The 14,615-nt window shown below is 46.9% G+C and overlaps 1 protein-coding gene across 5 annotated transcripts in view; it reads right to left on the bottom strand.

Moving 5' to 3' along the window:
• LOC100746372 (ankyrin repeat domain-containing protein SOWAHB) overlaps nt 1–14,615 on the bottom strand; it is a 116,958-nt gene that overhangs the window by 17,166 nt on the left and 85,177 nt on the right. The gene's annotated exons all lie outside the window — the stretch shown is intronic.

Here is a 14,615-nt window from a genome sequence, read left to right as displayed (position 1 = left end):
ACGTTGGCCCGGTTGTAGACACGACGCGACCAGCTGTAGCGTATTTTCAGCCCGCGGGGCCCCGGTGAAATATTCGCGAATTAAGCAACGGCTCCCGGCCACGTCGACCGGAACGAGCTGGATGAATGGCGACGTCGGACAGCACTCGAGAGTAGAATGAGGTGGAGCACTTCGAGGGCAGTCGATCACCGGGCGCGAGCTCACGAGAGAGGGAAGGACACGGTGCGACGAAACTCGACTCACGAAGATCCGAACATCTCTAGAATCGTCGTCCGGGCTCGAATTACTCCGCGTGGATGTCGAGGCGAAAAAATTCTCCACCGGAACTGGCACGGACCGCTGGATTCTTGGCTGCGATTCAGATCGACGATATGGCTCGGTGGAAAATTTAAAGGACGTCAATCGATGGATCTTTTACACCTGACCGCTCTTGCACAATAATTTACCGTTATTTGTCATTTCCTTGCGAATAAAACGAACTTACAGAACTAACTCGTTTATTTCTTGAGAATTGAGTATCAACCGTGTACTTATGTAATAAAATTATGATATCGTCGACAAGTGGAGTCGATCAGTTTGACTTGTGAGAGGCTCGCTCATTTACGAACCGCAGCATATGTGAAATGAGACGGAGAGATGATGAACCGCGAAGCGATCAGCGACATTGTCTTTCAATTAACCAGAAAGAGGATCATCCCATATGAACGGTCAGAGAATTTACAGGGATGGAATTCAGGGCGAAACAAGAAGTCGAGGGAACGTTTTTCGCAAATTTTGTTTAAATCGTCCGTTTACGCTATGAGTGACACGCTGGACAAAAAGCGAGAGAGTTAGAAATAACCCGCGAGTAAAATGTAAAGAGCGCGTTTTTAAATCCAAAACAGCACGCGTCTACGAGCGGTTGAAGCGAACGCGGTCTCGTTTAAGCGTTGAGTTATATCCGGGCTGGCTTGCTTTGACATCGAGCCGTTCAAATGCCCGGCTATTTCCATATAGCGGGTTATTCCGACCAGCGGATTATTTCGAGCATATACGTTATTATTCTTTGCAAGTTAGCCGTGACGGCTCGTAAATTTAATGGCCGCGGGCAGGTCTCGCAAAAACGCGCAGACACGCGCGCGCCATTCGTCCGACCGCGCTTAAATGTCGCTGTCGCGTGGTACCTCGCGGTATCACGACGATCGCATGGCCCTGTCGATGGTCACTAAGCATTTAGCGTTTCCGTAAAACGTGTACAGAAGATAACAAAGTTATTTCACAAATAATTAGACTGCAGTGTTTCCAACGATTTTCACGTAAAAAATATCCGTATAATCGATGACGCCATTCGCCTTTAAAAAAAATTGATCACGAATGAAAACACGAATGCTTTGAAAGCACCTTCTGCAGATATCACGGATTGACCAGTGATATAGTACTGATTCTGAGTAGTGCATTACTAGATTCTGGTGCTTGTACTACTGAGAGCTTAGTACTGATCAATAGTCAGTAATGAATTACAGCTGGTGAATTACTGAGACTAGTTAGTGCTGGAACTAATAGTGGGTCCAAATAGTTATTGGAGAAATACTCACAATCGGTGGTATTGTGCGCTTCTTCGGAATTATATTTTTTAACAGATTCCAGCAGTTTTTTTTCTGTAAGGGATATAATAAATTTGAAATAAAGGGAGGAAGAGAAGAAGCAAAAAGGAAAAATGAAGGAAAAAGAGAAAAAGAAACAAGATGTCCGTTGGCAAAACAACCAGGAAGAACCAGGATTATTCCGCACGGTCCAGCGTAGGGTGGCTGGTTCGCTAAGAGAGAAATATACGATCCGCGTCGGGGATATAAGCAAGCGTTCGCGGTGCTCCCAGGGACATGTATTTTAATTCCGTCAAGTCCGCATCCCGGGGGTAGATTAAAAATAGTGTCCGGGTCTCCAGATTCGCACGCTGCCGTCATAGAAAGCCGGACGTCCACCTGATCCACACGGAGAGAGCCACTACCGCGGCTGGACCGTCTGCACCGCTACCAGAGACAACTTGCAGGCCACCTCATTAGCGGCGGAAAAACTCATCCTAACGAGGCTACGTACCTAATGACGAGAACCACGCGCGCGCTCTTTCGTGTATGCCTATTTACCCGATGTGGCTGTGTGTGTGGTTTTACGTGGCCACCGTTGCGCTGCCACGACCAACGTCATCCTATGTTCTACGTCTGTTCGTGAAAGCGTGTGGGTGACCGCGTCGTCCGTGCAGCCACGTGTGGGGTGCACCTTGTGCGCCCACTAGCCCTATATGCGCTGACTCCACGGCAAATTAACGAGCAACGCACCGAGAGGATATACGACCTCCTGCTTGATATTAGAGGCACGTGGCGCCAATACCGTTGCTCAGCCAGCAACCGCGAGGACCAAGAACTCGCTGATCGAAATCGAAATCGTAGCAGCACGATAAACGCGGCTGCTCAGTATGGTGGATATCGAAGAACAATCTTTGTTTTGGTTCGTTAAATCGTGAATTGATTTGGGAAGGATACCACTGTGTACTTTAAATGATCTCGAAGTATTCAAGTTCAAGGAGGAGGGAAGCGAACCTGTTTTGTTAATTCGCTGTTGTTATTTTTACGAGTTATTGAATCTTGTTATCGAAATGTATAAAGTATTTGTACCTTGTACTCGCAGTGAGAGGAAAATACTAAGAGTTTTCTAAAATTATGCTTTCACCGATATACTGTCAAATGCAATTCCGTGGATCAGTCACCGGTATAAATAAAACGAAGATAAGAATTATTAACACTTCGTAATAGTTATCTCCTCTGTTCTCTTTCGCTGAATATCGCATAACCAAGTAACGACAGGAAAACCAAAATATCGGCATCCCCTTAACGTAACAAACTCAACCACCCTGTGAACAACGCACGACATCGCCTACAGCGACAGAGATTCGAGGAAGACGGCACAATGAATCTCGTTTACACAGAGTATAAAGGAGCGTGTGGAGTGCTAATCAAGATTAGGATCGCAAACCAGACGACAGACGAGCGTGATCAGCGGTAGAGAAGCGAGAACGCGAGGACCAGCGGCGAACACGGTACCGCCTAATACGGTCCGGCGCGAAAGATGCAAGAATCCGGGAGAAATTACACGGCCGGGGAAACAAAATGAATTTTTACGGTAGCCCCGCAGCTCTCGGCCGTGAGAGAGGGGCCATCAGCGCGCGTTTCTCTACGAGCGCGTATATACCGCGTCGCCCGTCTACTTGCAGCCTGCTAACGAAGTTTTATGAAACGCGATAGCGCCATACCTACGCCGTCTCGTGGACTTTGGCGCTCCTTAATTTGTGAATGCTACGCGCACACACTGTGTCGGCTGCCGCGAAAGAATGGTATGTCGGCCGACAACGTGATATATCTTCGGTCCTCTGCCCTGGACCTTCGTTGACCACCGCGCGCCATACCTATATACACGGTAGCCGTCGTCTTCACGCTCTTTACCGGCGATTCCTGACTTGGAAATCCCTTGGCCGGCTGCCTTCGTCATGCGTGAGAACGTTCACCGTCGATCCTGACCCTCTCTTCTAGGTCTGGCAAGCGATTTGCGCTCCCCTTTGTTCCATCATCTTCCGCCAGCTCGTGCCACGTTTTTGCCTTATGTAGCTTTGTTTGCCGGATTAATGACGGGATTAATGCGTTGTTAATTGTAGGGGACGTTTCGTATGTCGTTTCGGTAGACTGAGCGTTTAGGGTCAGTTGTTAGAGATGGGAATAGTCTTCAGATTGAATCACGATCATGGGAGAAGCTCGTCAATGGCCATTAGTGATAGATCGATTTTGAACATAGTATACAGTAGTTAATATCAAGTGAATTTGAACTTGTGCATCTGACACGTGATACCAGCCAGCATCTTGAACCCTCTGATCTTTGCGAAAGCATTCTGATCGGACGTTCGATTCGCAAGAGTCCAAACACCGTCTCGACGAATAGTTCCGGACATCCTTTGTTAATATCATAATCAAATCTCCGTCTGGATTAATTAGTACATCCCGGCGGTTTCCGCTGGCTGACCGGTTGCACCGGTAGCGGCACGACAGAGTCGCCGGTTTTCGTGGGTCCCTGGTGTACCCACGGTCGATGTGTGTACACCACATGTGCACGAAAACTATGTAGCCGTGGGTATATAGTTGTCTCCTCGTGGGTACTGATTAAGCTAACCGGAGACTGCGGACGCTCGAAGGCACGGCGAGCGGCACGGAGAAGGCCTGTGCAGCAGCAGCAGCAGCAGCAGCAACAACGGCAGCCAGCTACCGCGGGCTCTGATGTATGCGAGCGATACAGATATCTCCGGGAAGGAATTTGCGTTGAATTAGCGTATAATCGGCGGGCCGATCTGCTCATACGGAATCCCGCGGCCCCGCTTACACGTGTCCCGAGAGCTGTATTCTCTGCGCGAACACAATATTTAGTGGCCGTCTCCTCAGCGTGGCCCTTTCCTCCCTTTTGCTCCCGTGGGACTCTGTCGCTGCCTGGTATGCGGACTCTCCTTAAAATCCGCGCCCGATCCCGGCCCAAATTTTTGCCTCCGTCGCGCCTCGTTCCCGCGACCTTCTCCAAGTCCGGCTACGTCAATTCGTGGCGCGTTGATTAAACCGCTACAATCGCCGCGATCGAAGACTTCCATATCAAGATGATACTCGGAAGCCCAAATTCTTCGCTCGCGACAGTCGAATGCGAGACTTCGCAACAGGCAAAAGATGTCGCAATTATAAGAAAAAGGGCGTTTTCGTTTGTGGTTTCTGAACATTTGTGTAATTAGATTGGAAAAAGATATCTCCATCCAAATGTATTCATCAAAGATACATCTATTTATTCATAGATAATTTTATTGCGCTTCGTGTAAGATCACCAGGATCCATACGAAGTTGCCGAGAGAATAGTTCGACGACATAAATCTCGTCCATAAAAAGAATTATGAAAATGCAAAAATATCTGCATATCTGAAGCAACATCGCTTAGGACAACCGTTTCTGCGAACATCTTCGACTCCCTTCCAAGATCTTTTAGAGAAATATCGGGCACGTATCAGGATACATAACGCATATAGTAGATCGCGACCGATCAAGATACAAATTGACGAAGTAGAAGAGGGATCTGAGCTGCGGTTTAACAGGCTTTGCCGCGAATAATCGGCTCGCAGAGATGTCTTTGTTTCCCCGGAATCGGGCAGGATAAACAGATTCCGGCGAAGCGAGGACGGTTCTTAACTGCGGCGTTCATCTCGACATCGAGATTCGAGCGGGGGCAGGAAGCCGGTTCGGCGACCGAACCTCTCCTCGAACTCGTGGCCGCTCGCGGTGGGTCGTCCCGATCCTGGCGGCGATTCGATCTCTCGAAAGTCGATTCCGGGAAATCGAGGGAGACGTCGGGCGCGTGTCTTCCGATGGGAAGGTGGAGGAAGGAACGGAGTCGCCGGCGGATAAGGAAGGAAGAAAGAAGGAAAGGAGAGGAGAGGTAACGAGCCTCCGGTCACGTGTACGGCGTCGGGCGTCGAGATGTCAGATCTATCGGCGCGTGCTCGATGGCGCGTGTCCTCGCCTGTTGATCAGCCTCGTTGCGTCTATGCCCGCTGTGTATCGGCTAGAGCTTCGATCGGATCTATTAGTCACGAATTCCCCTTTCTACGACGGAACTCGCCGCATTGACGCCAGTGTCGAAGCTGTCTGAATCGACTGATCGCGGATGAGAAGCGCGGACAATACACAGAACTATTCCTATACCTCGACAACAGGGTTGTATGATACCACAGGCTGAGATAGCGTCAACAGGCTATTTAATTGTTAAAAGAGATTCGTTGTATTTTTTAGGCGATTAAGACGTGTCCTAGCAAAGAGTAAAGTTAATTTAGTTAACTGTAGCGAAAGAAATTAAAAAATAATGCGATATAAGGAATATTGTAATGAATTTTTTTACTAGTCTAAGGATCACGAGCATAAAATAACTGGATCGTATAAGCCGTAAGCGAAAGGAGTACCGACACGATTAATTGGCGCTGTATATTTGGCGAGATTGAAGAAAAACGGACTGGGGGACGATATTTCTTCCTCGCACCGAGGTGCTCGTTACACGGCCGAGTACGGGTGTTGTTGCGTCGCGGTCCTCTCGTGGCTGTTGTTCGCTCGGTGAATGCGGGGGAAACGTCCGGGTAAGAGTGTTTTATTTCCTGCAATTGCGTCAAGGAGGTGTGTTGCCGGCAGTCCCGTAAAAAGAAGAACAAACGCCGCGTGGCGTGCCACTAGGAACTTTCGCGGCCCGCGCCAAGGATATACAGGATGCAGGAGGTGTCATTAGCATAGCGCGGAAGAGCCGTGCTTTATGATTTATTCGGCCCCTTCTTGTTAGACCGTTCTTTTCACTCGTAATTCCAGCTGCACGCCAAGTAAACACGACCCAGGCCACAATCCGTAGCTATGTAGATTCATGGAACAGATGCAGAAAAAAGGAAATTCACTTTTGTCCGTTCATATATCTGAGAAATCTCTGCGTTTCGCTCGTATCTGGATATATTCTGACGAGCTAAGGTGATATTTAACGCCGTTTAGCTCTAGGTGTTTACGCTGCTGTCCGATTCAATCGATCTCTTGCATGCATACGAATGATTAATAACTCTGAAACTAATATTCGTTATCAAAAGCATTCGCAATGGTAGCGATCTCGGCTTCGGTTCAAACGACGAACAATAGGAGGCAATGTAACCAGTCTGAATGCGTTGTAGACAAATATAGTTTAAGATACATACATTTTTACGAAGATCGGATAACGTTCATCTATTATGACCGATATAGCTATTGTATTGTAACGAATAAAAGAAATCGTATACAAAGATTATCAAGGAATTTCTTACATGTATATCAGTAGATATTCATGAAAATGATCATACATCATTCCTTATGACTTGGTTACCAATTAAAAGATATTAGAACAATCTGTAGCAACGATTCGAACGTAACTAGATACATGTTTTGAAATGTTTTCAACAACATCCGCAACAGCTCCTGGCAAACCGTTCACCTCGGACCGAAGGAACGATACGCACTGATTGCTGAAAATGGGACACTCGATTGTTCAACAGCTCCCGCTGGCCACTCCGGACCGATACCAGCGTTCTCTTTTACATCGCGATCACAATGTTATCCAGCGCCATCGAGCCTGCAATTTCAATCCGTCGGCGCGATTGAAACACTGCTTCCTAGATCAAGGAAATAATAAGAACCGTACAACGCCGGATCGTGCAAACGAGGTGTAACCGAAATCACTTGAGGCATCCGCTCAAACGAGCTGTGACTGCACTACGAGATTTTTATCCCGCTCCCGACTCTTTAATTCCCCCATCGATCGCCGGTCGAGATAGCGCGATACTGCTTCTTGCTATTATTCTCGCTATAATATTCAATCCTAAGAACAACGCACTTAGCCTAGTTTGGATGATTTATCCATCGATCCTGGCGTCTGAATTTCGCTTTATTTTAACGATTATGCTGGAAGCATCAACGTTTTAAAGAATGAAAAAGAATTGCCAAAATATCCAAGTTCATTTTGTAATTTCTCAGTATTGTTCACAGTCCTCCCAAGGAATAAACGATCATCTTCCGGAAATTCGGGAAGGGAAAGTTATATCATCCTGAAAAATATCAGAAAAAGCTGTCGAGTAAGTCTTAACTAATTGGTAGAGGAAACTGACTCGACCATCGACCAAAAAAAGCTATCAACATCCGTTACGCAATTAAGCAAGCGTATAAGGAGAAACACAATTGCAGGTAGAAATCGTTGCTTGGCAGTGTCCTCGGTGTGTCGCAGGTGGCTTCTTTGAGCCGCGACGCGACAAGGTATCGCCATCAGCCACGTCCATTAACTTGAAAACGTTGACTCGCTTCGACGAGCATCGACCGGCAACGATTTCGCCAAATGGATGACTAGAGAGCAAATATGGAAATTGTAGAGTGTCTTACACGTGCAACCGTGGGAGACCGGAAGTCGAGGATCGGTACTGTTTGTCGCAGGAAGATGCTCGCTGTTCTGGATACTGTCTGACCTATTTGCGGTGTCAGGAACAACCTGTTTCTAGGCCTTTACCATCTACTATATTCCTAACTGATCGAGCCGATAAATATTAAGGATGCAAGTAACGATCTATTGAAATGTGACATCCATTTCGAATCACCTCGCCTATATGAGGTAGGAGGAGAATAGCAGGTTTAAAATTCAGAAATTCTTTCACAATTTTTAAACCAGAGCTATAAAATTAAATCCAAACATATATTACGATTCCACTAAACGAAAACATAGGTAACTAACCATTAGCCTTAACACTGACATTAAAAACCATCGACTACACCAGGGTATGTTGTTAATCTCCAATCGAGTTCCACAGGAAATAGAGTCTGATAGTCTGGCAACGAGCCGAGATTCTTCTAGGACGAGTATCGATATCCGCAGCGAATCCTGGTGTCTAGTGGTTTGCTGGATAACGTAGCGCGTACCTGGCGGAGGTACGATCGCCGCGTACGTCCTCTTCGAGCGGAGTTTAAACGATTAACGCGAGCGGTTTGCCGCGAATAATCGATGTCCCCGATGTCCTCGGGCGTACGGCAAAGTTCTCGGATCCAGCGCGGTATTTCACAGGGGATTACGCGGCTTACGTTTTCGTTCGATCGGCCACCGCTCCACCTCTTTCGCTGTCAGGAATTATCGGCCGCGTGCTGATTATATTTCCCTTCAGTCCCATCGTTTCCCTTCGTTTCCCTCGTTAATTCCCTCGGTAGAGAAATTCTTTTTCTTCCACTGTTTTGTGTTCCGTTTTGTGTAAACGTACGACGTCGTTGTTATCGCGTCGAAGTTCAGTGAATCTATTTTTGATCGGTTTTTTTATCAGGTTTAGGAAATATAGTTGGGTTTTTTCAAACGAATCGCTTTGTACTTTCATCGACCACGCGTCTGCTGGATGACAGATAACCGGCCGCGATCAGATCGAATATCAAGCGACGCGATAGCAGTGGAAATCCTCGATACAGAGTGCTGCACTTGAAAGCGAACCAGTCTCTCTTTAGAATTGTTCTCGATTAGCAAGCTTTCGATAAACGAAGTTGAAATCATCGTACAGGTATAGATATATCTTCGTGATAGTATTGCCACATTCATGACGGAAGATACATTAACGATAAGTCGGTGTAAGAGAAATTATTATCGCGCAATTGAACAATATTTATGAACGTACTTGACAACTTCTTTAAGAATAGCGATCGTTAGTCGTTTGTCCATAAAGTGGTGAAACAACACCAACATTTAAAAACCAGCTTGAACCTCGAGAACACTGATCGTAGTTGTCTAATTTTGGCCCGATTCTCCATCGCGTCGAAACGTTTCCTTTAAAGCATCTTCGCTCGTGTTGTCACCAACAGGAATCGTCGACGCTAAGAAAGACGCATCGCGCGACGATCAATCGTCCTTCACGAATTCCTCAGCCGATGCCAAGTAAGGTGGTACGTTATTAATCAAACTCGGAACAACGAAGATGGCGATTTATTCGAAACGTGTAGATTTGGCGAAAATACTTGTTCACGAACGAATGCCAAGCTTGAAAAAGCTGTTGGCTACGGTACTTGAAGAGGAGGTCAACGATCGAGGAAAATCGAACGTTGCTCGATCGCAGATGCGGAATTTCTCTAGCGTCTCGACGAGAGTTTCACGGGGTTGTGGTGCAAGGGTAAGCCGCTTTGCGAACGAGCGGAATCGCGCACAGACGAAGGAGGAAGGGAGTAAGCGATTAGGTAAACCCAGGATTAGTTGGACGGCTGGTGCTCCCTTCGTTTCGGATCGGGTCCTGCCTCCACCTCCGCGACACCACACCTCCTATTGGCCTAGGAGAGTGAGTTCGATTGCCGCCACTAATAATGCTACCCCCGATTTACATGATTGGATTGGCGTGGCGAAACTGAAACTGCCGCCTGCCACCGGCGTCCTATCCTTGTATCGGCATGCAAATGCTGGAAATTAGCTGGATCCTGGACAGAGGATCGAACGACGCGTAGACCTCGTAGAAGAACCGAATTATGCCTGGTGTTCGCCCGGGTCAAATGATCTACGACGTCGTTTTCCGTGGAATCGGTAATTTGCCATGTTCGTAAAATGGATATTGAATATGCGATTCGTGACAAGCAGACAAATCAGGGGAGCGATCGGGTTTCGTTTAAGAAGTGGATCGAGGTCGTAGTAGTAAATGGGATGAACAAGTCATTTTTTATGGACTCGACGTAAATACGATCCATTAACATCGTGAAACGGACTTATGGAAATTTTCAATGTTTGCAACATTAGCACTCTATCGGCAGAATGATCAATTATTAATTTAAGTATTCAACTAGAAACCTATGCTTCATTCGCGTAAAGTACGATCGGCTCTCTTAGACATATGTTACGCTATCCTGACCATGCATCATCCTTGTGAGCAAGCTCCTCCGGCCATCACTTGACGGGCCGATAAAAATGATTTCGCGTGTCCACGGATTCTCGTGCAAAAGCCAGGCCTTTGTTTCGTTCCCGGTGCTCGTATATATTTCTATTTCCCAGTACGCGGCGTGGTCGATGATCTAGAGGCGACGCGATCCCGGAAAAATACACCGGGAGATCCAGCGCGTCGGAATGATATTGAATCGTTCCCTCGTGTCGGACGTCGGGCCAACCACCAATATATTTCATAGACGGATACAACAAAAGGACACGGTTTCCTCGGAGAGGCTTCTCGGAGAGATTAGTATGCTCGTATCTGCATGCCGCAAGATCGTATCTTCCGCGAGCGCGGTCCTTTGTGGGTTTTTGTTTGCGTTGCGTACGTATTTATGTGAGCGTCCTCATCCTCTTTCTTTCCTCCTCCGCCGCCACCATCGCTGTCGTAGCTCTTCCCGTAGTTCTTCTTCTTCTTGTCCTTCTTCTTCATCTTTCTTCGCTGTTCCTTCGTGCCATAACCGCGAGGACGCGTCCCTCCTCAGGAACGCTTCGAATGATTTGCTTTGTCTTCTTCTCGATTTCTCAGACTGATAAAAAGACGCTTCATTGGAAAATAAGCGTATGTGCAAATACGAGTTGGAAAGTAACGAAGTATTAAGGGAATCTTACTGCGATGAAAAATTATAGCTTGAAAATTGGAATTCCAATGCAAAGTCCTAAAAATGGTTTAGAAGTAATTTCAGCGAAGTCGAGCGAAGTAATTCGTTTTATACGGTTGGTGGTACGATCATAGATCAAGAGACATCGCGGCACAAATTTTAATTGAAAACCGTCCAACGCTGGCAATTAGAAGAAGCCGGCGGCGCCGCAAACGGTGGAATTTAGGGGCAGCAACGGTGCCCGGACATCCGTCGCCTTGGCGCAGCCCTAATCTCTCCTGTGTACCAATTACCTCGTCCATTTTGGCTGCAGTTCATGCAAATTGGATTTCGGTTGCAGAAGGCAGAGAGGAAGAGGGCCCTTACTCGACCACGGAGACAGGGCTTTGTCGTCGTTCAAGCGAACCGTGAGGATAAATGTCGCGCGCGCCCGGAAACAGACCCCTTCAGCCCAAGGATGGTCCAACGATCCCAAAAGATAACGATCAAGCACAATCGGTGTGCACAGTTTTCAGGGAAAGTTAAACCGACGATCGTGCAACGATCCCTCTTGCATCAGGAACGAAGATCGGTATCCATGTCACTGAAGAGGCAATCTACGACAATGAGGCCGATTCTCGACAATCGGAACCATTTTTCCTGACCAGTCAGCGATCTATAACCATAGAACCATAAGGAAGACCACCGAAAGAAAGGTAAAATGGCTAGATCGCAACCAAAGAAAGATAAACGTTTCATCGAAAGCAGAACGATTACAAGATACCGGTCTAATCCAACCGAGGGTACTCGACTCGTACCAGTTTCCTTTTGGATCGATCAAACTTTCCTCCGTGGATAAGTAAACCGTGTACGTGTTGGTGAATTCGTCCATGGACGAAAGAGAAACGCGTCTAAGTTTTATAATACCTAATCTGGTTGGGAGATGGAAATATCTTTTTCTTTTTTTCGAATGACGACCAAGAGAAATTCCCGACCTTCCAGGTGGACAAACGGAGGAACAAAAGGAAAGAACGTGGCTCGACATTTAGGAGAGTCCAAGGGTGATCGTGGTGCATGGTAATGCGGGTTGCCGCGCTCACCATGGGAAACGTCGATGATCGTTCGTCTTGCTGGGAAAGGAAAAGAACCATTATGTAAAGATGAACTTTTTGTGGCAATCTTTGCGTCAATTAAATTACCGCGATGCGTCCGGGCCCTGAGGTTCGATCGAGCCTACGCGCAATAAAGTGCATCGTGCGAGTGAGAATCGTTCCCACGAGAAACGTATTAAAAGATATAGGCGCCCTCGCTCGAGAAAAGTAAATTGGTGGCTGTAATGTAACGCGCGCGAGCGCACGCTCGGCGAAATAACGCGCGGGTAATTTGTGATCGAAAAATTGCGGAAAATATCCCCACCAGGAAAAGTTTACAGATTACAGCGTATATGCACATGCCAGATGACTCTTATAAAAGGACCCATTATATCCACGAAGTAGCCGTGAAGTTTAACGTCAGAAAAGTTGCAGCTACATGCTTTTAGCCATGAAATAAAATTCAAGGTAAACCTGTCTGTTTTAACCCTGTGGAGGTCGCAGACATAAAAATTTCAACATAAGTCATGGTGTCTCTAAGAGATCCAATGCCTTTAATACCGAACTTTAAAACTGTTTCCCTGTAAGATACAGGAAATGTAACTTTATCTGTTGTTTCTCTATAGCCTTCGCTTTAAAAGAATCTATTACCATGAAATTAAAATATAAAAAACTTATTTCTATTGACAGTAAAGTTCTCTGGTTTTCCAGAAACTTTCATAAAAATCCGTCCCCTAAAACATGAAACTTTTAAATTTCCCAAACGAACCACGATCATTCTACGTTAATAAACTTCAGGGGAGGTCGTGGGTCGTTAATATTCTCGAGTCATCGTACAAGATTCGGAAGTGCGAGCCGGGCGGGCAGTAAGTCGCGCGACCGGTGGCTGCATACGAAAGGGAGGTCCGTGAGTCAAAACTCGAAAAGCCAGGAAATCGATTGTATCACCGAGGGTACACTTTCGCCTGGAGGCAATCGGAGACGCGTCGTTTTTAACGAAGAAGCTCCGTGAATCACGACGGTTGATTAGTAGTCGGTCGCCATACAGTTCCGTGTCGGCCAGCAAGATGACGAGGCTGATGACGCGCGATCGAACACCACGTTCTCTTCTTCTCCGCTCGCAGGAGAGAAGCGCGCGCCGTGAATTCTATTATTTAGACGCGGCCTGACACAGGTGGGCGCAGCAGTCGCATACGCAACCGCGCCGTTTAAACGCAATTACCTTGCTGCCGTGCAGACGTGCGTGAAATATCAATTTTACCCGTCTGCCCGCCGCTTGTCACCCAAGGGAAGAACCACGCTATGGAGCGGACGTTTCTTGCCGCGAGACCGCAACACCCGGGCGGAAAAACGCTCTAGCCGCGATTTTTCGTGTCGCAGGTAGATTCTTCAGCGTTTATGGGATGGAATAGAAACGTGAAACGATTTGAAGGGAAATTCTTGAGGCAGTTTAAATTTGAAGAGTGGGTCTCTGGCAATGTTCAATTTATACAAACTATGTGGGAGATATTTGCGGAATCGATTCTAAACATCGAAATTGAGAAAAAGTTCACGTACAGAAACGTCGTTTGATGCTTACTTTTCAAGTTACAAACGATTTTACTTTACGCTAGAAATATGTTTCATGTCAATCGATTCCTGTGTCATTTATCTTGTAGCGAAAATATCAGTCACATATTTTGTGACAGCTTGTATACTTGAAAACATGGAACACAAATGGTTGTGGTTTTTGGGACTTCTCGGTTTCAATAGGGATGACAGCCTTGTCAAAACTCGAGCTCCTTATACGTGTTAGCATAGAGGAGGTGAAGGTATTTCTTAGAACGGAACGCCTATCGATGCTCCATTTTCAAATGTAGACGTTTGTATATCCTCGAACCGATGTAATTGTTCGATATTCTTTATACGCTGCTGAACGTCTGCACGAATATTTACGACTCATAAAACGGCATAAAAAGCATGGCCTACCAACCTACGCAAATCCATTCCGGTACACCTCACCCAACGTAGCCTTGGGCAGTATCCTCACTCGCCACGAGCAAAAAGACATCTCGCGTTCATCCGTTTAAATTAATCAAACGCTATCCTCCGGCTTGCATAAGTTGCACGGTAGTCGCGGGTCGTCGAAACGCTAATCTCGCGGTAATTTCCAAGACTACCGGTAAGCTCGAGAGCGTTTAGAATCGACGTGCGTCCAGTAATCGAAGGTCCGGTGAAAGAGGCGGTGGGGTAGGGGAAAAGAAGGAAGATAGGAGGACGGCGGTGCACGCGGAAGAACGCGAAGCAAAGAAGCGTGGCGTGGGGCTATCGAGGGCGTGGGTTAGGGGTTTGTGTGCAACAGCACAGCCGCGGCGAGGGGTCAGCTACAGATTTTTGCGGGCAGCTCGAGCGGCGTCGGGCAGCTGGC

The sequence above is a fragment of the Bombus impatiens genome, unplaced genomic scaffold (assembly GCF_000188095.3).
Source record: "Bombus impatiens unplaced genomic scaffold, BIMP_2.2 scf_0136, whole genome shotgun sequence".
NCBI lineage: Eukaryota > Metazoa > Arthropoda > Insecta > Hymenoptera > Apidae > Bombus > Bombus impatiens.
This window is presented reverse-complemented; position numbering and strand designations above follow the sequence as displayed.